Source organism: Seriola aureovittata, chromosome 16 (genome assembly GCF_021018895.1).
Source record: "Seriola aureovittata isolate HTS-2021-v1 ecotype China chromosome 16, ASM2101889v1, whole genome shotgun sequence".
NCBI classification, from domain to species: Eukaryota; Metazoa; Chordata; class Actinopteri; order Carangiformes; family Carangidae; genus Seriola; species Seriola aureovittata.
In genome coordinates, this window is record NC_079379.1 from 13,694,276 (window position 1) to 13,718,582 (window position 24,307).

General features: G+C 41.4%; 1 protein-coding gene across 1 annotated transcript in view; it reads right to left on the minus strand.

Moving 5' to 3' along the window:
• The window catches only part of atxn1a (ataxin 1a), a 90,826-nt gene that overhangs the window by 30,265 nt on the left and 36,254 nt on the right, over window positions 1-24,307 (minus strand). Inside the window, exon 3 of the mRNA XM_056399570.1 lies at window positions 3,478-3,593. The gene's annotated coding sequence lies outside the window, so the exon portion shown is untranslated. The remainder of the gene's footprint in view (window positions 1-3,477; window positions 3,594-24,307) is intronic.

Below are 24,307 nucleotides of genomic sequence, written 5' to 3' on the forward strand. Positions count from 1 at the left end.
TCACGAGAAGCTCTCTGTCGACAGTGTCGGATCACACTAAGACAACATGGGTTCGTCAGGTTTGATGACGGCTCGAGTGCATGCTGTCATTAAAGCAAAAGGGGGACAAACCAACAGAGATTCTGAAGTTCATTCATTCATACATTTGTCTCATATTGCTAAGCTGATATTATCATGTGTAATGAAAAAAAAAATAGTATTACAATCCAAACAAATCCAAAATAGAAGTTTCTTGACTAGTGGTCTCGGACCTTTGGGCCCCACTTGACACAATCGCAACAATGATGTTTTGATCAAAATGTCACGCACACGAAACTTCAATGAATGAACTGAGAGGCAGATCATAGACGGAGAGAAAGAGAGAAAGCAAGTGAGAGAGGAAGACAAAGAAGACAAACAGCATACAACATACAGACAAATAAAGACGGGGACCTACTTTTTAACCACAGCCTGTTCTATAAAAATATAGTCAAAAAGTTTTACGCAATGTTTAATGAAAGCACCATCGACCCATTTAAGACCAGTGCTATGAAATGGATCATAGACCTTCATACACAAGAGGATGATATTTCCTGGAATGACATTTGGAAAAACTTGACTTTCCATTATACCGAAAATAAACTAAGGAAATTAAAAATACTAAACAGACTTTATTACAGTCCATCACAGCTGTACAAAACGGGAATATGGGATGACAGTAAATGCATAAAGTATGATGCTGCTGAAGGAACTCCATATGCTGTGGGACTGCATTAAAATTAAAGATCATAACAAAGGCAGCGATGATCAACACTAATAGAGCCATTCCACTCACACCTCAAACATATTAATTGGGAGATTAGCATAACTTCAGCAGAGCTCCTTCAAAGAATAGTTCTTTTTGTTATGTATGGTCACAAAGAAGGTAATTATGAATAAATGGATTTCTTGAAACACACCAACAGAGAGAGGATGGCTCACTGAAGCAATAGAAATGATTAAGTTGGAAAAGACAGCTTTCAGACTGCAAAAATAATGAGCCAGAATATGATGAAACGTGGGCTCCAGTGGAAAGGTACCTCATGTTAATATTAAGAAGGAAGGCAGGAAGGAGAGAAAAAAAACTCAAGAGAGCACCATTTTTATTTTATTTCAATATTAGTTTTGCTGTTGGTGTCATAGTTATTATTTGGTTTGTCTTCTGATGTAAGCTAATAATGGTTGCTTGAGTCAAACTAACTATTTTTTTGGCTGATATTGTTTGCATTGGTTAAGGGTTTAGATTTTAAATTGATTGGGAAGGATTATAAATGATAGGCTTGCTTTTTTGTTGATTTAGTACCAGTATTATGTAACCTTTATTTTTCCTGTTTGTATTTTGTGAGCTTATTTAAAAAAAAAAAAAAAAAGAAAAAAAAAAAGAGGGGTACCAGAGCTCAGTCGCTTGTGCGAGGCACCAAATGTTGAGGCAACAGAACAACAGGGAACAAAACTCCAAAAGCGCAGACATACTGTGGCAAACACTTTCAACTCATTTTCAGTGGGTTATCGCAAAAATATGAGGTAGTTAAACACTTCTTTTTTTCTATCTTCAAAACTAGTTAAGAGCAGTGTTTAAATATGAATGGCTTTCCTCTCTTTCTGAAACATCTGCATCTCAAAGGACTTCAACAAAGCATCGCTCCAGATTTGATTTTACCCATTAAATGAATCTTAATATTTGCAATTAGATTGGTTTAATGATGTGTCTGAAAACAACACTACTCATATCCAGATTGCATCACTCATTCATGCAAAGGAATTATCAAGCAAATTAATTTTTAGCTGTCGTCTCTAGATTTTCAGCCGAGGTTGTTGCTCAGGACAGTGAGGGTTGCACAGCATTACATTTTAATGTCTGCACTGTTGATGCCTGTACTGTGCAATAATGAAATGTTTTTAATTAGTTTGTGATGCACATAATTAGCTCAAAGCTGGACATATCAGCGCTGCCTTGAGACTCAACCTGCCAGTTAGTTTCCTGACTCTAGTAAATTCAAACATTAATCTTCCACTCTGTGCGCGGCTTCCTGGTGGAGGTCATTTAGTGTCTGTTATTAAACTCATGTCCATTGTTTATCGCTCATGACAGCCACAAACAAAGCATCCCTCTGGGTGAGAGGCAACTGGCAGATCATCTCTAAACATGCGAGGCAACGTGCGGGAGAGAACTTGAAAAACTTTGCTTAAATGTTTGTTCATATTGATTTTTAATGACTCACTGTAAAAACGCCTCATAGTGAGTAGAGAGACTATCCATCAAACAGAAGGCCCGAGTTCAAAACCTTGACCTCACGCATTTGCTTGGCTGAAATGTCTGTGGGCAAGATAATCGCCAGCAGCTCTGACCCTGCGATCTTACTTCCCCGCGGAGGGGGACAAAGTGAAAAGAGAATTTCCCGACTGGGAATCAGTACGAGTACAAAAAATAAGAACTGCGAGTGCTGTGAGTAATTCGGAGGAAAATCAAAGCAGTTGTAGTAGTGTGTGGTTGTGGTTCTTCGGTGAACAAGCCAAGCATACACATAAGTAATAAATATAAACAAAGCAATAAACTACAAAACACCTCCCACCACCACCACTACCTCCCCCCTCCTCACATCTTACAGGGACATTATTTATAGGGTGTGTTTCATACTAACAGCACTGCCAACAAGGCTCCCATTCTCTCAGGAAAACCCTTCACCAACTGGTTCCTGAAGGTGCTATCTGTATTATAAATGTACTGGTGCTCCGACAGAGAGCTCAGATGCAGCCTCATGAACAAACACCCTGTCGCTGGGCAGGCTCGCTCTCCCGTAGCCTAAAAAGGCCTCTCCTCCAATCACAGCGTGGGCAGGAAACAAACTTAGTTACCTCAGTTAGCCGAGGCCCACTGGCTTCATTTCAGGAACTGAATGATGCCTTCTTATCTTTCTAGTCTGAAATGGGCGGTGAATGGATGAGTCATCTACCACACTGCTTGGTCAAATGAGAGAAAAAGGGGATTATAAGAGGAAGCCACTAATTTGAACTGAGCTGTACTTGCAATGTGCTGTGGTTCAGAGCAGCAGAAACGGGGAAACTTTGTGATGAGCTGCCACTTCACTCACATTTGCATCTGTGCTGTGACCAGGGTGACAGGTTTATCAGCAAAACAAGGCTCGTGGCTATGAGGAAAACACAGGGCTGGAATGTCCTTGATGTCAGAACCAACGACATCAAATTAAACATGACAGTCAGACTAACAGCTTTTAGTTTGGAATAGCAACATGGTAGCAGTGTGTCAGTAATGATTCAGCAGTAAGCAGTTGAACCACTGTCTTCCAGCTTATCAAGCACAACCTCAATTCAAGATCAACTAAAAACATGGTGCAGGTCTCCATGTAAAAAAAAAAGAAAAAAGTTAATATTTAAAATGAATTCCATGGTATAGACACAGTACATGTACATTAATAGGAAGAACAGGAATATTCTCACCTCATTCAACACAACTCCTCCAGACCCCCCTGGTTTGTCAGCAGGTGGTACAGCCCATGGAGAGGGTTCCAGACTATCCCAGAATGCAGTGTGGTGACTCAGGGACTCAGCACTCCCTGGTGGATGAAAACAACAAAAGTTAAAACCCAACTAGGGAAAGGACTTTTCTTTTTTTTTTAAGGAATACAGACTGTAGCGTCCACGTCCCCTCCAAAATCATACGAACTGTACGGCAGCTACACACCGTGAGCATAAGCAGGAAGTGCACGTAGCAGGAGGGATTTGGACAAACAGCTGAAGATGCATCACAGATTTGACCACAAAGCAACACATAACGCCAGCTTTGATCCACAAGCACATGTGGGATTCTCACATTCTGCTTCAGATGGAGCTGCGGCTGGAAACAGGTTAACATGCACAACATTTGATTCTCTGATTCTGATTCTCTTTAGGCCCTTTAAGCACTTCACCATTGATGAAAGAGACAAAGGACACAAATAAATAAACAAATGTGGGAGGAATTTCTGTAGAAAACATCTTCACAGTGAAGTGAAAGAATTTGAATGATTGAATGAAATGGGCCACAGCAAAAGTATACAAGGGCAAACACTTTTGAATTATTTTGTGGAAGACTAATGAAAATCCATCTGTTCTTCCAGTTCATTGTTTACGCTTTAAACCTTTAAGCCCTTCAAATCTTGCTCGTTTTGTTTTTTATATTTCCACTGTGCATCTTTTCATTTTGTAGCTTTTATTTGCTCTCGTCTGAAAAGTGTTTTTTTGTTTTAAAAAAAAAAAAAAAAAAAAAAAAAAACTGCAATGCAAATACAGGTCATCATTATAACAGGATCTGTCATATTCAGTAAAGAGAAAACAAAACAAAACTCCAGAGCATCTTTAAAGACTTCATGTGATATGTGCAACAAGCTGACTTCAGCAGACACCCACACACCGGCATAAGAGACAGGCCGGCTGATCGTCGACAGCGTGCTCACACACTGAGGGACTAATTAGGCAGGTTGTGGTGGAATGATGGGGATGTTACAGGAGACATTTTCCCTGCTGGTAGTCAGCTGAGTGAGTGTGTGTGTGTGTGTGTGTGTGTGTGTGTGTGTGTGGAGGTGTGTGTGTGTGTGTGTGTGTGTTTGTAGGGTGTGTGTGGAGGTGTGTGGGATGTCAAACATCCTACTGACCCACTTCTTACATGTCTGACTGTGAGTATGTGAGGCTGTCAAAAAGTGTTTTATTGCAGCTTATAGACGAGGAGGAGGGAATTACAGTATGTGGCTGCTTTTGTGTGCTACATTAGTAGGAGTAAAATATATCCACACACACTTTTTATGTTATGCATGATGACTCTATTCTACTGGGGATTGAGAGCTACGGTGAATATGAAATATGATAATGGAATAGTGAGGGAGAGAAAGAGAGAGCGAACGCCTGGTATGTCAGACATGGGAAAATCAATGTGTTTCAATGGGGGGCTATAGTGTAGTGTCAGGCTTAAGGTTAGCATGTATACACATTAAAGTGGCTGCACACAGTAAGCAGCAGGGTTTGTGTGCACTAAATTTGTTTGTAAAGTGTATATGTGAGGGAGAGACAGAGGAGGAGAAAAAATAGATGTGTACTGAGGCCATGGATTAGCAGACACCAACTGGCAAATGAATCCATCATATGGTAATAAAAAAAAAAGGCAAGAGAGAAAGAGGGATGGGGATAAGAGAAGAACAGAAAGAGACAAAGAAAGAGTTGACAGACACAATGAATATGAAATAGCTAAAAAATAAATTAAAAAAAAAAGTTAAACGAGGAAAGAAAAAGTGGAAGAGAGGTAATCCAGAGGTGACAAAAGAGAAGACAGATGGAGAGAATAGAAAGGGCCGAGAGGAAGAGAGAGGCGACAGAGAGGCAGAGAGGCAGGAGAGAGAAACAGATGGTGGCAGAGAAGAGGCAGATAGAAACTCACTGGGAGCACAACACTGGCTCAGCCAGCGAGGCACAGCGGGGAGTATGGAAAGCTGAAAAATGTCAGTGGAAAGGGAGGAGGAGGAGGATGGTGAGAGGAAGGACGGAGCACAGAGGAGGACCGATTCCAAAACTCTACTCTTACTCTGCTTTTATGGAAAATGCTATGATACCTGATCGTCTTCACAGATGTTAAGTTCAGATATACCGTGAGTTTTATAACGAAAAGTGTTGTTTTAACACCTTATTTCAAGGTGTTTGTATAAATGCAGCACATTTCAGTTCATGTCCTCTTATAAACACTCATCCATCAAGTGATTCATCTAAACATGACTAATTCATTTCATATATAAAAAAACTACACATTCAAATGATATATCAGGCTGCCAAGTTTCCCTTCCAAATTTTCAAGAAAAAAAAAGAGAAGAGTTTCTCTATAAAATCAGACAGCGTGAACTGGTGACTACATTATCAGTTTGAGAATATTAATCAGACCCCCATGCTGTGCTGTAATAGCAGTAAAGTGAATGATTAGCTCAGGCTGAGTTCAGAAGGTCTGAAAACGTCGCAATGAAACTGGAGCTTATACAATTCCTTTAATGTTAGTTCGGCAGACATTTTAAAATGTATTGAAAAGAAGAAAAAAAGCTGTCATGATGATGGTGGTGTAAAGATGACACAAATAAAATACAGTAGATACCCAGGTTTATTTTAGGATACTTGATTGTTTATGTACAATAAATCTGAAGTGACTTTAAATGCTCAAAAATGTAATATAAATGTTTTTCAGTCTGATTACAAGCTCACAAGCATTACTCTCCAGTGTTTTACACACACACACACACACACACACACACACACACACACACCTAAAGACACTTTGTCTCTATCTATCATGTCCAGAATTCAGGCAGGCTAAATTAGTCATGAATGGTTCAGTGTAAACCACATTAAGTGAAAGGCTGATTGAATTGCAAAGCACAGTGGAGCAGACATCTCCAGAAAACAGCTCTGTGTGAGTGAGTGTGTGTGCGCGTGTGTGTGTGTGTGTGTACAAATCCACAGAAAGTTTTTCTCTGTATTGTACCTGCATTACATTGTATTACATTCATTTAGGAGACGCTTTTGTCTGTGAGTGACTTACAGTAAGTGCATTTAACCTCCAAACAAACAAAGATAAGCACATTCGGTGCTACAGTACTAGCACATAAATGACCAAAAATGTCTATTTGTGTACTGAATGTGTTGTGGGTCATCAAAGAGTAACATCATTTAACAGGTGGGCGTTTGGTGTCTAGCTCGGGGCATTTTGCCAGTACAGCAGAGTGTTGCAGCCAGTGTTGGAGTGACTAAATGAGCGGTTTTCACACTTGAAAAAGAACAAAGCTGCCGTCTTTTGTGTGCCTGTCCTGCTGTTGTCACGGGGGGGTGGGGTGGGGTGGGGGGGTGAACGGGTTCGTAGCTTTTGGTCATTCATGTGTGTCCTGTAGCTTTGCGTGGTGGTCTAGATCAAAAGGCGATGATGTTCAACATGTCCAACAAGTGTTCCCTGTGTGAGTGTTTCCCTGTACTTGACCACATGCTGGCATGTTACACCATGACTACTTTTGTCCACTCAACCGTCACTTCATCTGTTTAAGTGCTTGCATTCTTACCATTCTCTCTTCGCCAAGTGTATCAAAAAAAAAAAAAAAAAAAAGTTGTCCACCCACAATCTCTGTGGCTGTTGCCAAATCCTTTGCCTACTGTACACATTTTAATGGCTGTAGACTGTGGAACCATAAGTACTGGGTTCAGCAAAAGATTTAGCCAGAAATGCTTCTGAAGGTTGCATTCCCCACTTTAACTTGGTTAAAGTGAAAAATATAGAGATGGATATCAAACATTCAGATCTACATATTTGTGTATCATATTTGTGCATCTACAAATGTTTTTCTTTTGTACACAGAGGTGTGTAGGAAGTCTTAGGCATTCTGCTTCAGACCAATTACATTCGAGAACACAAGTAATTGCTTATCATAAATATGACACAATCACATTCATGGGAACACAGACACATAGACAGAATACTTTCAGAGCTGACGTAGTGTCTGACAGCTGTTTGGTTGGTTGAGGCAGAAGAATGCAGTGAGTCTTTTTGTACATGTGTGAATGTGTGTGTGTGTGTGAGTTTATGTGTGTGTGTGTGTGTGTGTGTGTGTGTGGTGTGTGTGTGTGTGTGTGTGTGTGTGTGTGTGTGTGAGTGTGTGTGAACAGCCGGAGTGACTGACCATCACTGTAATGTAAGGGGAAATGCCTTCCTCAACCACAGCCCCATTTTCCTAGACTCCAACATACCACAAGTGAGAATCAACTGTCTGAAGGTTCAAGGTGCTTCGAGGAGGGAGGAATGTTATCTCGGGTGAACACATGTCTGGAACCACCAGTGTCCTTTACTTATCTCCATCCTTTATCTACCATTCCACAGTCTTTTGTGTTACTGGGAGTGTGTACGTGGCAGCTGCAGGTTAGCTCCAGTGCCACGAAAAGAATTCCTGTTACCGACCTGAACTATTTCTAATATCCAATTTTGTAATATACTGTTGGAAGGAAGGGAAGAAGAAAGAGAGATCACAAGCCAGGAAGCAAATACAAATCATTCAGCAAAGACAAACATAAAAGAAAGGCCAACATATCCAGGTTTACAGTACTCTCTCTCTCTGTCTCTCTCTCTCTCTCTCGTCCTCCCTCCAGTTCCCAACTCTTTCCAATCAAACACCATTTATAGCCATTATTCCCTGCTTAGCAACCCTCCAGTCTACCGCTCCATGCGAGTGACAATCGGGGATATTCGCCATCAAACCACACCATAACAAGGAACGATGCTGCTGTGAGATATCTGAGCGTACTCTACAGCTCTCTGCTACATTTCATATGGTTTCACTGATGGAGGTCATAGTTCTCGCCCACTCTCACAGACCTCAATCAGGACATTTTCTTAGTGGGTGTATAGAAAGAGCGCAGAGTCAGTGGGTGTACTATGCAATAATATGGATAAAAGTTGGAGCACCGTGACTCCTGCTCGGTTAGCCAGCTGTGGTGGGCGGGATCAGGTTGCAGTCATGTCTCTTCATCGTTCATCATCAATAAAAAGACGATAAAGAAAGCAACACGTTGACTAATTGAGTTATTCCTCTGATTAGACCTGAATGTCTGATTAATCAGCTCAAGGCGGCAGCTGTTATTTTTATGGTTTCTTTCACTTTATGTTTTCACTTGTTTCATTTTTCAGACACGCCGCCACTCTGTTAGCGCCCACGAGCACACCCGTCTTCTATATTCATGACAACGTCTCCTGTCGGATAATAACGGAGACGGAGTATTGTGTCCTGTTTGAGCTTTACTTTGTAAGGTTATACAACTTCACTTGTGGGTGGCGCACACGCACACACACGCACAAACACACACACAAACACGCACGCAGAAATGCTTGCATACGCAAATCAAGAGAAAGGACAGGCATTCATTTGTCCCAAATAAAGACAATGGGGTAAGACAAATCCAAGGCTGTGTGTGTGTGTGTGTGTGTGTGTGTGTAAGTGTGTAAGCTTCTGCGTTAAGAGGGCATGCTGAGAGAATAGGAAGCGTGCTTTCTGTGCCAACCCTTTCATTGGCAGTCAAACAAGGACACTCACACTCACACTCGCACACATACACACACACACACACACAGTGCAGAGCGTTTTTAATTGGCCACTGATTTGCCAGTTAGTGTTCTTGCCACTCTCTTAACCTCACTGTGCTGGCCCCCTGCCCTAGAGCCTGGCAGAGACACAGCTGGACCTGGAGAATGTGTGCATGAGTGGGCGTTTGTGTCATCCAGAAGTAATTAGTTTCACAAAAGTGTATGCATATGTGTAGGATGTATAGGATGGTGTCATTCCCAGTGAATCTTCATATTGGTTTGTGTGTGTATGATTGAAAGAGGTTAATTCTCAATGTCAGACTACTCATGTGATCCTCTTCATTTTCAAATATCATTTAATTCAATCTATTGAAAATTGTTGTCCTAGTTGTAAATGTGTGTCGTAAAATGTTAAATGCCACAAGCTCGCACACACACACTACTTGCATTGTGGCAGTATTAGCTGCAGCTGTACAGCGTGGATGTATCACCAACACAAATTTGTTGAGCAGCGGTTTACATTGTATTCTCTGGTTTGTTTTGTTCTTCTAAATGAGACATTACCCAGGACTTGTTGCCCAGCTGCTCCAGCGGTGCTGTTCAGAGGCTTACAGACATGATCATGCTCTGATCAGCTGAAGTGGGACTGTTTAATGTGTGACTGTGTGTAACCACATGAGTGTGCTGCAGAGCATCTCAGACAGAAAGAAGTAATAAATAATAAAAAATACACTCAGACAACCTTTCAGAGTTAAATTATAGTTTAAGGAAACTTGCATCGAACTGTCTGAGGAATATAGTCTGTGCAACAAGGTGTGTGTGTGTGTGTGTGTGAATGTGTGTGTCTGTGTGTAATGCACATGATGTACGTGAGATTTATGTACCCGATATCAGAGGCAGATTGCATCCTCCCCTGCGATATTTTGCAAGGCATTGACAATCACCACTCTTTCCTCTTAGACACTCACACAGGCACGCACACACACACACACACACAAACACATCTACAAGAAACCCAAGGTCAAAATAACGAGGATGAGATAAGTGTGGTGTGTGAGGTCTTTGCGCGCCTGTGTGTATGCATGTGTGCGATGACATCACCACTAGAGCAGAGCACTCTGTAGCTGATTGATGGAGAGAGGGGTCGTTGTGGTCGGTTATGCTGTGAGCTCATTGCCCAGCAACCAGGCAATTGGCCCTTGCTACTATGTGTGTGTGTGTGTGTGTGTGTGTGTGTGTGTGTGTGTGTGTGTGTGTGTGTGTGTACGCGTGTGTCTTTACGTGTGTATTTGTGTGTCTGTGTGTGTGACCTCAGTCTTGCAACACAGAATGGACGGGTTAACTCGTCCGCAACATAAAGTCTCATGCACAGACACGTGCACATGTACTGTAGTATATATCCCCATACCCTTCTGCATTACATATAATCAATCAGATGAGCAGATTGCTTTCCACACACACACACACACACACACACACACACACACACACACACACACACACACACACACACACAAGTAGCCAAACACATGACAACATTCAGGCTCTCATCTTGACTACTAAGTAGCAGACGCTGTTGTGTAATTACTGCTTCTAATGCTGCTACAAAGTTGACTAGTCTTAAACATCTGGCATTAGAACAGTGATGTGACAATGTTTATTGTGAATAGGAAGGATTCATTCATTATATTTCTTTAGGCATTTTTGGCTGCCGATTCCCTCGTTTTTCCCCCAGCCTCTTTCTTTCACTCTCTCAAATTCAAATTTGCATATAGTATGAGCCATTGCTGCAAAAGTAAATTCATGACACAGTTTGTAACAATGAAAGACGATTATTGTAATGACAAATAAGTAAGCAATAACAATAATGGGGCACACTGAAAATATTCATAAATGTGTGCTATATGTGCATATACAGAGTATAGCATGTTAATATTTACATACAGTATACACTAATCTACATACTATGAATGCATCAACATGCAAATACATTATGTAGTGCAAGATGTACAGTGTATTCATAAAGCTGTTTCCTGTCTGAAGTGATGGCAGGGGATGTAAAAAAAAAAAAATTCTCATTCTCTTCAAGTGCAGCCAGTTCATGAACATCATCAAACAGTTTATTATTAATGTCCATTTCTTTGGGTTTCGGGGCTGTGGGTGGTAATGATATGTTTAGCTGGTGTTTGAGAGCCAGCCAGCAGGTCATACTCTGGGTTATGTTGTTTCCATATAAAAGCTTGATATTAGTAGGAGTCTGGATCCCTAGCTCCAGAGATTGATGACTCTCTTTTCTATTTGCAGTATAAGTGGTTGCATTGGTAGTTCTTGTTTATATATAATGTCTTTTCTGAAGAGTCTGAGTTGCGTTTTGGTAAAAAAAAAAAAAAAAAAAAAAAAATCAACACAATGAGAGAACGCTGTTATCTCAGTAGTACAACACTGACTGACTTGTAAGGAGATCTGTCTGTTCCACCTCTCACATGCGCCCTATCGGTTTACCAATCTCACACATACACACCGACACGCTTCTCAGATGACCGCCCATTGAGAAGCAAATGGAACAGACACAATACTACCATCACGTCACATAAACACAATCATGGCTCAGCCTGCTGTGATGTCACCTGAGCAGCTGAAACCTATCAGGCTCTTCAGCAGACTTCAAACAGAATGAGGAGTCTGAGAGGCTTACAGGAACCGACAGTGACTAAACACGACCTCAAAGGGCTACAAAAATGTAAGCGTGATATTTTTAAGGACTTTTTAATAAAAAAACAAATGTGTCAATGAAAGTAACACAATCACAAACATCTGTTCCATCATCTTCTCTTTTTTAGCCTCTAGAGGATGGATTTTGAGCCTGCATATAATGGAACCAAGAGCATTAACTGGAGCTGGAGGCCCTGTTAGCGATACTGGAGACACACGCTCAATTTAAGTTGCTTTCCAAACAGATTACGACAGAAATGCTGGTCGCTATATCTATAGCAATAAATAAAACATCTGTCTGCCTAGGTTGGGGTTTTGTGTTTCCACTGAGATCGCATATCAACAAATGGAATGACAAATAAAAAAAATCAGGTAGATATTGTTATGAAATATCTTACTGATTTATAAATGGGGCAGCAGTGCAGCCTTTAGGTTATGCTGACCATCTCTCTTGAGAAGGTCACAGGTTAATGCAAGAGTCATGTGTCCTTTAGTTAAAGAGCAGTGTCCTCTTCAGGTGAGTTACTCTCTTCCTTCTTTTCCTTTCACATATGTATGCCAGCTAAACGGAAATTAAGGCTACTGCCTCTTAGGTGGGTCACATTTTATCAATGAGTATTTAGTAGTGTGGATGATAACCAAACTCGTTTTCTTGCACAGGAAGTGAGAATATCAAAAGTAGTTAAACCCAGACTCTAACAAGCTGCACCGCTGCAGAATGAAAACAGAGTCTCTTTGAACCCAAGACAGATAAAAAAAAAAGAAAAAAGAAGAGATAGAAATGGGAAAAAAATGCAGTGGCAGATGAGGTTGGGGTGATAAGAGACAGAATGAATAAAAGTAAGAGACAGAACACAAAAACACAAAAGAAGAAGCGAAGAAACAGAGTTGAGGCCGAGTATGAAAAAGAAAAAGGAACTCGTCTGAGTGTCTCTCTCTCTCTCTCTCTCTCTCTCTCTCTCTCATTCTAAGATCTTCAAAGACTAATGCAGCACTCCTGAGACACTGCTACCAGCACTGGTGGGACACACACACACACACACACACACACACACACACACACACACACACACACACACACACACAACACACACACACACACACACACACACACACACACACACTAGTACGCCCTGCTGCGAGACAAGCTCTGTGCTACCCTCCTCTGAACCAAAGTAATGATATACTTGAAACTCAGGCAGACAGATGAAGGGAGAAAAAGAGGCTGAGTCAGATAGAAAAAAACTGATGGCATAAAAGGAAAGAGGAAGGAATTAGATAAACTGTATTGAAGATAGAACAACTGCAAACCTACCGCCAGTCACCTATGTTTGCAGAATCAGTTTACAATACAATACAGTCACATGTATATTTAACCAGTGAAGCAGATAAAAGCCCAACACTCAAACTATACTGTGATTTAACCCTGTTACCATATCATTAAACATCGATTAAAGCTGCTTAAATCAATATTTTATATCATCAGTGGATCAAGGTGGTTCACTAGCATTGATAAACCCATCGAGAATTATCACCCAACTCATCAGTTCTACATACATTTTAAGCGTCTCTCAGTTTATCGTTTTGTTTTTACTGCTATTTAATTGTTTCTCATTCACACTCACCCGATCTCATCACCCTTCTTTCCAGTTGCAGTGGATAAACCCCCGGTACGCTACCTGCCCAGGCAGCGACAAACAGCAGACAACCGTAGTGACCAGCAACTAAAGATACATGACATTGTTGTGGCGGAGAGGGAGTAGGTGGAGACCAAAACTGAGCTCAAACAAGAGTCAGCACGAGACTTTAATTCATCAGCTGAACTGAGAAGACTTCAAATGAATGGTAAAACTACTCAGTGACTGCTGGATGTTTAAATAAGAAAAAAATTTTAAAATAAAATATAAAAAATACTTTAATACGGGTTTACATATTACATTTTCTAATGCTGTTGTAATACATTAAAGAAAAAATAATGCTCTGCATCAACAGCAAACAGCAACTCTATTTTGTCGAAAACAATTTCCATTATTTTTCAATGTAACATCACAGAAATAAAAGCAATACAATAAAAAAACGCCTTCCCCGGACAGCTAACAAACGTTCCTCTTTTTCTGCATCTTTGCCCTGGGAGAAAACTGACAAACAAACCTAACATCGCTATTTCTTCTCTCAGCTTAGAAGATGAGTCTTCCTCGGCCGTGTGAAAATGGGTGCTGTACATGGCTTTATCACCAATCTGCACGGCTGATAGAGTCGGACTCATTATTTGCTGTGGTTGTTACTGTCGTTGCTTGGTCTGGGGAAATAATATTCTTGCACGCTTTGTTAACTCTGCCTCTCTTCAGTCCTTTCACCCGTCTGCATTTTCTCTCTGTCGCTGTCTTTCTCTTCTCAACCCGCCTAATTGTCTCGTCTCCCTTGCCGGCTTTTCATTGCTGCCGTTCAACATATCTTGCTCTTCCTCATTTGACCTTCCCACTTTCCTCTTCTCCTTTACCCATCACACTCCACCCCCCACCCCCCACCCTTGCGGGTACAACAATACTGTGGCCCTCCGAGTCAGTTTACTGATGTGTGGCCTATTGCACACTGAATACACTTGTCAAATGAGCACTCAAAGGATGCTTTATACACAGCTCAATTCCACGTTCAGTTGGTTAACTGAAAGGGCGTTAGCAACTGTGTTTGATAAAAACTAGTATGTTGATAGTGACGATGCAGAACATGCTCTAAGTTATTGCACAAATACAGTAACCTAAAGAAGCAGCAGCACAACGTTGTCCAGATACTTCAACTTAGGTTTTTACAAGACGCCTGGAGTGAAGTTGGTTTGTGTGTTAATGAACAGAGGAATATGCAAATGAAAGAAGAAAAAACCTGTCCTCTAGTCTCATAACTCAGAAAACAACACTGGGTGAAACAGGGGGGGAATTCAGAAGAGAGAGAGAAGAAGGGCAGATGTAGCTAGAAAGAGAGAAGTAATAAGACAGACGGAGAAGGAGGGACGGATAAGAACAAGCCAGCGAAAGCAAATAGGTTGTTGATTTTTAAACTTAGTGAAACTCCACGTCACCATCAACCACACAGCAAGCACCTGACCCTAGTTGCACTTTGCTGTTAATGTTGAATGCGGATGAACAGGGGCCGATTAATGGGCGTCATATTCCTTTAAGAGTGTGGGTTCTTTTCGGCAGTCACACACTGAGCCACATCTATTTATAACCCTGCTGTTTTTGAGGACTCTGCCACATTTACATGGGAACTATGCACACACACACATACACACGCACCCACACACCTATATATAGATGTCCACACACACGCATTCTCACACACTCATTTGCATACGGGTACTCACACTGCTTGATACTGAGCATGCTTTTTCTGCTGTCTGTGGTTGTGGTTGTGTGTGTGTGTGTGTGTGTGTGTGTGTGTGTGTGTGTGTGTGTGTGTGCGGTTTGACATCGCTCTGACAGTAAACGCATTGTGCTACTCAAAATTACAAAACAGTTTTCCCACACGGTAAGTTCAGATGTGTGTTTGTGCATTTGTGTGTGTATACTTAGGGTATGTCCAGACGTATGTTTGTGTGTAGTGATGCTAAGCAGTTACAATGAATGCAATTAGGAAAGGACTAAATATGTTTGAACCTTAGATCTGCTAACCCGGCAGTTACAGCAGGGCCTTTCTCACGGTGGACATTTTGACTCGTCACTAGTAGGAAAGGATGGCTCCATTCTATTGGAGTGGTACACCTGGCTAAAACATGGGAGTGACCATGTCAATAACCTTGGAATAAAGCGACAGAAATACAGCACGCACTTATCAGCTTATATACCGGCAGCTCAGCATGAAATCAACCATCCGTATAGATATGCCATTTCAAGAATCATCACAATGGGTGCTGTTGAATTTGCATTTGTCATCATCATACTACAAAAGCTAAATATGCTACAGAAGAACCTGCTCATGGAAGACATTTTGAATTGTCGCAGTAGCAAAAGCACACTTGTACACCATAAAATAATCAATGGCTTTGTTCCATTTAGCTGCTTCAGTTTCAGAGTCCTGGTGTTGTACATGTCGGGCTCACAGTCCCACTGTGATGGCGCACATGAGCGACATCCTGTGCTTTTCCTGCAATGAAAAGTCAAAATTTCTGCTGTGAAAAAGGCCCAAGTATGTATGTGTGTGTATGTGTATGTGTATGTGTGTGTGTGTGTGTGTGTGTGTGTGTGTACATAATTTTATGCATGTGTATACATCACAGCTATTCCCTATTTGACCCCACATTCACTGTGCGTGACTTTAATTATAAGAATGACCTTGTAAAACCTTTCTGTGAAGATGCTCTCAAGATGTTAATCCCCCTTGTTTTTCAAAGGATATTGCATGGTTGTGTTGCAAGATCCGGTGAGTGCTGTGAAACACTGAAGTGCTAATATGTGTAATGCCTTGCTTTTATGCGTGTATGACAGAGACAGACCGAGTGGTTGCATGTGTACGTGTGTGTGTGTGTGTGTGTGTGTGTGTGTGTGTGTGTGTGTGTGTGTGTGTGCGTGTGTGTGTGTGTGTGCGCGTGTGTGTGTGAGGATGACATCATTACTATGACTGGGCGCTGGCTGGAGGAAGGTCGTTATGGCTCACTGCCATGAGCTCTTAGTTTGTGGGCATGTGTGTGAGTGTGAACATCACTGCGTATCAATGTGTTTGTGTTTGTGTGTGTGTGTGTGTGTGTGTGTGTGTACTCTGTCATTGGGACAGCAGGGATATTTTATTGAGTTCATAAATATAATGTACACCCACACACAGTCTCTCTCAATCTCTGCATGAAAGTCAACACGACATTAAGTTCCTGTAAAATTCTGTCCTTTTCTGTTCCTCTTTCCATTTCCTCTCACTGTCCTTCTCTTTCTCCAACCACCCCCTCTCTCTATCCATTTCTTGTTTATTTGCAACCTACATGACATCCATCCCTCTCTCAATTTGTTTTCCTCTTTCACTCCATCTACTCTCAGTGTCATACCACATACTAAATTAAATCAGACACAAAATTAACTCCTTTAATATTCGCTGGGAAGATAATGTATAACTTTTATCAGTGATGATTTACCAAGTAATTTACCAGGTATTTTTGATGATGTATGTCAGAGAGAGAGAGAGAACACAGTCGTCCTATCATCTTGTCCTCTTTCACTCCCTTTTTTTCATCTCCCCCCACTGAGCTCTAGTCTAAATTTTTCCTTTCTCTCTCCCACTCAGCATAAATATCTCCCTTCCTCTCCCTCCCCTCCTCCTCCTCCTCCTCTCTCGCTCCACCCCCCCCTTTTCCAGAACATGCTTGTCCTTCTTGCCACTTTCTTCCCTTCCTCCCTTCCTCCATCTGTCTCTCCCCACCCTCCTCACCGTCCTTCACATCCCTGTATCTGCAGAGCACACCTTCCATCCAAGCCGACTTTATTCACTGTCTGTCGCTCAGTTGGTAGGTGACGTAATGCCAGTTATAGTCATAAAGTCTCCCCACACACACATATACGTTGTCTTTGAGCATAAACAGTGTGATCATAAAGCTGACACCGCTGTCATTCAGACTTATAGTGCCGGGGAGAAACACACCCAGAGATAAAGCAAAAAGTAAATGTTAGAGAGTTACCAGTGTGTGTGTGTGTGTGTGTGTGTGTGTGTGTGTGTGTGTGTGTGTGTGTGTGTGTGTGTGTGTGGGCTGAAGGCTAGAGCACAGAAGGGAGCCACTACAACAATTTATTGCAGTAAATCCAATGGAGAGTGTTTGACTGGAGGGAGTTTCCTATATGTTCCATTCAGTCCTAGCACAACAACCTCAGTACGTGTGTGTGTGTGTGTGTGTGTGTGTGTGTGTGTGTTAAGGGGATTCCACAGTTAGTTCTGCTCAGTGTCTCATTACATCATCACATGGTGCTCTGGGCTCACTCACGCAAACACACACACACACACACACACACACACACACACACACAAAAAGAGACACACACAAGCTTGCGTACACACAGGCACAAATACAGACAGAGATAAAAAAACGTGTGTTAACTGCAGCTGTGTGAGTGTGTTTGTGTTTATATGTTAGTGTGAATATAGTGTAATGAAGTCATATGATTGAAGGGGCACACTGGTTGACTCTCAAAGAGCTTTTATAATACCTCTATATGACTCTGGTAATGCTTGTATGAGAAAGAGAGAAAGAGAGGGAGAGAGGAGGCAGCCAGTAGGGAAGGAGAGAACAAGGGAGAGGGAAGAAAGAGGGAAGGTGGGAGGAAAGGTAGATAGAGAGAGGGAGGAAGGTGGCACAAATACAATACAGCCACTGTAGTCCACCGTCGGTAGAAAAACTACAACCTGCATCAGGTCCGCGAAACAGTGCAGAGCCAAATCTACTGTGTTCCATCAGGGAATGGAATGTGCTTGACAAAGGTCAAGACGCATGCGCACGCACGCACGCACACAAACACACACACACACAGAAATGCACAAGGAAATTGGCTCAAAAGGTTACATTCCTCAGCACCTACTGACTAGATATAGACAGTACAACTACGGTATCTAGGTTGAGCCAAAACATTGACTCAACATGCCGTGGTAAAGATCAGCGTTTATCCCCATTAAGAAAGGAAAGGATGGTCCTATTTCATGAAGGTTACTGAAAGAAAGACAGAAAGAAAGGACAAGAGAAAGAGTGAAAGAAAGCTAGAAGGGGAAAAAAAAGACAGGGTGTAAGAAAGAAAGAGTGTAAACAAAGTGAAGCTGAGAGAAGCCAGACTGCGACGACTGAGTCAGAGGCAGACAGAAAAACAGACAGAGGCAACAGCTCACCTCATGTTTCTTCTGTATTGTTGCGTCCTGCTGTCAGGTGAACTGACAAAACTTCATAATAGTATGAAACTACATCTAGTTAATAAGTCTACATGCTTGTAAATTGTACCTATGATTTCATGTTAATGCTCTGACCTGGTTAGTTACTTAAGAGTGACTAAGTGGCTTTGAAGTATCTCTCTTCATGTTTCACGTTTCATGAGATGAATCGTCGTCCAAAACGCAACACAAGCCTGAGAGTAAAATCAGTAAAAAGTTAAGCCCATCACGTTTAAAGCAAGACTAAATTAAATTCAGAAACAAAATTTAATTCCTGCCTCTTTGCTTAAAGCCATTTTACTCCCTAACACACACAAAGTAGCATGTTACACCTTATACTGGCTGAGTGACTGAATATGTGTCTGACTGGCTTACTGACTGCACAGCTGTCTGAATGGCTGGAAGCCTGGTTAACTGAACAGCTGTCTGACTCGCTGCACAGCTGTATGACTGGCTGACAGGCAAATTGATTATCCGTCTCACTGGCTGGCTGCCTGGTCACTGAACAGCTGTCTTGCTGACTGATCCAGCTGTCTGACTGACTGACTGGCTGGGAGGCCCGCTGACTGGCTGAAGAGCAGGGGGTCTCGTCAACTAACTTAATATCTGAAATGCTTTAAGTGTCTGTGACGGGCAGACTGTTGATTAGCTGACGGGCTGGTTAGCTGAACAACTGATGCACCTGCATAAGTGGCACTAAACAGTCCACCATTTTCCTGTACGCACAATATATTCTTCACATCACGTCTACATCATGTGTTCATTGCATGGATCTATTTTTGTGTCTGTACGTGAATGACTGGATGCATGTATGTTTTAGTGTGTGTTGTTTCTCCATGCACGGGGGGGGGGGGGGGGCTGTTGCTCTCTGCTGTTACACAATACATATTGTATAACAACTGGCAGTGTGTGGGCGGCTCCTGCCATCTGGAGAGATGCAACCCCTGCCGTGCCTGACACTACACACTGTATGCGAGTATGTGTGTGTGCATGCGCATTCGTGGTGTGTTTGTGTCTACCCTGCAGCTACAAATAGATACAGCGTCATCTACAGTAGTTGGGTTCCTGGGTTCATGTACTTGAAAGGGAGGCAATTGAGTGCAATCCTATACTGTGTATATAGGCGAGTCTCTTATCGTTTTGTTTACCCTCATTAATGCTACAGATATATTATTGTACATGCATCAGTAGCTGTATACACATGCAGGGATTCTCCTTTATACCTGGTTGGTATTGTTCTCTTGGGGTTTAACAGCTGACAACAGATGGCGAAGACTTCATTATCTGTCTTAGCAGGAGCCAAAGTCTCGCTGTTTCACTACTACTTCGAAGTTTCCACAGAGATGGACTGAACCAAACAAACGTCTTAGAACTCTTTGTCCACAAATAAACAAAGACACACTCAGAGGAAGACACGCAGTGAACACACACACACACACACACACATGCATACGCACACACACACTAACACATACACAGAGTAAATAAAGTGATGAGAGAATCCACTCCATCAATTCCAAGTCAGTGCTCGACAGTGAACTGTTGCTATGGAGAGGAAAAGCATGGCTTTCCGGTCTATTTTAAGGTAACTGGTGTTACTTCACCGCATCTATCAAGAGTCAAATAAACTGTGATAGCAAGCATTGCCACTACACCATATAGCAAGTGTGAGATGCTTTTTAATTACCAGGTGTCATTACTTGCCCTCCCTGCAGCTACTGATCTTTAACTAATCAGACTACTAAAAATGGAATAAAGACTTCTGAAGTCTGCAACATGTCCAACTTATGTACTGAATTAATATGATTACAATCAGGTGACAATCATGCTACATTAGAACGAACAATCCTAAATAATGCCACATACATTCAAGTATATAGCAGCATCGAAACACTTGCTACTCTAGGTAGGAATCCCTTTCTGCTCAGTGCAGAGTTCCCCTCGCCTCATTTGTGAGACTGCTAATGCTAACTTTAAGTTCATTGTGTTTGCATTAGGTAAACGTGGATATCTTTTCCTGTTCAACGTGTGTGTGTGTGTTTGTGTGTGTGTGTGTGTGTGTGTGTTTGTGTGTGTGTGTGTTCCTGTATTTTTTGGTCTCAAGGTGAAAGTGTGAGATCCATGCAGTTACTGAGGTGTTACATTGCCTCTGTTTTTAGCAGATGACTTCACACCTCAATAGGAAGGCACAGGCGCTCACATCCTGCCTACTGTAATAATAATGAATCTCAGCTTTTTTTCACCTAACTCATTACTGCCTCGATGTAAAACTTAATTTGACACTGTTTTGGTTGGGGCTTTACTCTGGTTTATATTTATATATATATTTTTTTTAAATAATAAAATAATGAGCTGTCCATCAGATACTTGCAGGACAAAACAGTGTATTTTAATACAAGTACAATTCATTTGAATTAATCGTTGTCTTGAACGCCATGACAAAACATATCAACTCACATACTGCGGTTTCAGCACCAAGGTTCAGGTATTAATATGTGGACTTAAATCACAAATAAAAATAACTGCCCTCACTGTGAAGTCATGTGGTCTAAAAAGAGGAAATAACACCTCACTGCATTTTTCATGCCCTCACCTGCTGAAGCACCTGAGGGTGTTTTTCATGTGTTTACACAGATGCACAAACACAAAATGCACAAAAAGGTGAGACAAGTGGACAAAGCATAGACACAAACACAGAAGCGATGGCTATAAAAACAGTTCAACTCTTGCGTGGTCACTAGGGTTAGATCAAGAGGTTTGCCAAAACAAAAAGGGGAACAAATTAGCAAATTTAGCCAATCCCCTAATTTAGATCAGTACATGTACAAGACTAAGCATCTGATTAAGGCTTTAATGTAAACTCTTTGTACTAAATCAGTACTCCCTCTACTATGGACACATTTCACATGACCACTGATATAATAATATATCAATGAAATGACAGCAAGTACACTACTGTCTTGAGCTGAGGACAACTAGGCCTCTGTATATTCCTAACAGGCAGGCTGAGCTCATAACAAAAAGTGTGTTGCACTATGAGATAGATCTGCGTTCTGTTTCACCAAGTTCACAACATGCAAACCGCAGCTTACATCACGCTAACATTGACAAGTGTCACTGATTAAAACTGCATACTTTCCACCCATGCAAGAGCTCTGTAGGAATCTGCAACTTGCGAGTGCCAATCATTTGTGAAACATGGCATTGCAATCTGTGCGATCTGTGTGTGCAAACAGCTTTTATGAAACAGGCCCGAGGATTACTGAATTCGCGGCGCTAATGGCAGCTCTACAAATGGTCCATTAACGACCGTGGAAAACTAAACTCCGGGTAACACCCACCCCTAGTAGAGCACACAGGAAGACCACCACGGTCGTTACGTCATATTTCCCCCCTCACTACTTCCCCTTTCTCCCTAACCGCAGACAGGAAATAGTTCCTACACAAATCCCCCAGGGGCTGTGTAATGAGGCCTGTACTGTACAAATGTGTGTACATGTGTGTGCTCTCACAAGTGGGTGTGTGTGCAAGGCTTATAGTACATGCCTTCTGATCCGTCTCCTATTGAAGACCTCTGTGCAGAAACACACACACACGCGAACACACACACATACACACACAGGTCTGAAAAGGTTATGGGAAAGATTCTTTGGCTGCAATTCTAGCAGCAAGGGAGTGAAAGAACGGGAGAAGAAAACAAGAAAAAGCAGAAAACAGAGATGAAACAGGCTGTAAAACATCCATACGTGAAAACTGAAAACATGCCATTCATATTTTTCATGTCTCTTGAAAGGCACATTCTGTTTTTAACTCATATAACTAAAAATCAGGCTGCTCTGGATTTGACTAGAAAAGAATTTTACTGTAGAGCTCAAGCCAATGGAAAAATACCAGGGAGGGGCCTCATAAATAACTGGACCAATGACAGCTCATATCAATATTGAAGAGCAGAGAGGACAGAGGAAGCAGTGGCAGGGAAGCAGGAGACCCTCCAGGCATTTTTAAAGTGTTCGACATGATAGTGGAGCTGCAACTATAGTGATTATTTCTATTTTCTGTTTTTCTTCTGATTATTTTCTTGCGTAGTCGATTAATGATACTGAGTTTTCTGTCATTGAAGATAAAGAAAAGCTGAAAAGTATTGAAAAGTATAGTTTTTTTATGTTGTTGTTGATTGACCAATCAATTAATCGACTAATCATTTCAGCTGCACATTATAGAATAATTGATATCTACCTACTATACTGACCTACATAAATAAACTGAAGAAACTAGCTCATTAGTTTGAGTAATAGTATTAGTATTAAACAAGTTGGACAATAATCTGTGTTAAAATAAACAGATAAAATAAAGAGAACGTCAATGATTAAATTAAAAATGGTGAGAGGTAGCCAGTGGTTTATCTCCCATCTAATTTCCATACAATCATTATTTGTACCAGAGCCCATGGACGATCTATTGTGACTAGAATGAAAGAGAACATTCCTCAAAAATTCACTCATATATCATCTGAGTGCAAAGCTTCCTTCTTATCTCTTTCTTTTTCTTCAAAGTGAGAACATCAGAAAAAAGACACAACTGCTGCTATTTCACATGCTCAACATAGCATAAATTCCCTGCAGAGCGACACTGGTTATTAGTGCGCCATTCATCAACTTCTGTCATAGGAACAGGATAGAGACTTGTCTTACTGCCAACAGTGAACCGCAACAACCGTCTACTCCACTCCAGCGTTCATTTGAGCCGGCACAGAGTATTGATACATGACACCAAATCTATACAAACGAAACACACAACTGTCGACCGCCTGTGAAGTCTGAGTGTGACAGGTGTGGAGAGAAAGTAGAGGGCACAGCCGCTGACGCTGATGAGCGCCGGGTGATAAACGACAGGGGCAAGGCACTAATATTATTTTCCCACATTGTTCCTACATTTCTGTGACTGCTGATCAGTAATTACCAGTGGGTGGTACACAGTGTAGCAGCAGCTAATCTGACCTGTGGTGAGTCTGTTTGGGAGGATGATGGGAAGTAGCCTGCATGTGAGTGTGTGTTTTAGTGTCATACAGAGCCGATAAATCCGGCTCCTGTATTTAGTCACACTTCTTCAATCTCTCCGTATGTCCTTTTATACAGCGTGTGTCAAAGTTTTAAACAAAGATTAGATGACAAATTTTGTAGTTTCTCCTTGCAGAGAAATTTTCAAAGGTGAAATCAGAAGTTAAACCTGCTGGGAGCATGTCTTAAAAGTCTGGGTTGTACTGCTATATACCACATGGGATTCCTCCAATGAATTCCTTTTATACTGCACAGTTTTAAAAAAAATAATCCATTCTGTGTACAAAGACAAAGTGTGTTTTATTGTTATTTTTTACACTGTTGAAGATTATTTTCCTTATTTACCTCATTGAGGGGATTTGTCATTACATCTTGTGGGATTGTCACTTTATTTTCTCTTATATTGGTGAAAGCACGTGCTGGACAATAGTTTTCCTCTAAAATGAAAGATAAAAACACATTTGATCAGATCTGGTATATTAAAGATGTTCTTTTCTATTTAAATAATGATCAACTCAGTTCTAATAACATTGCATGAATT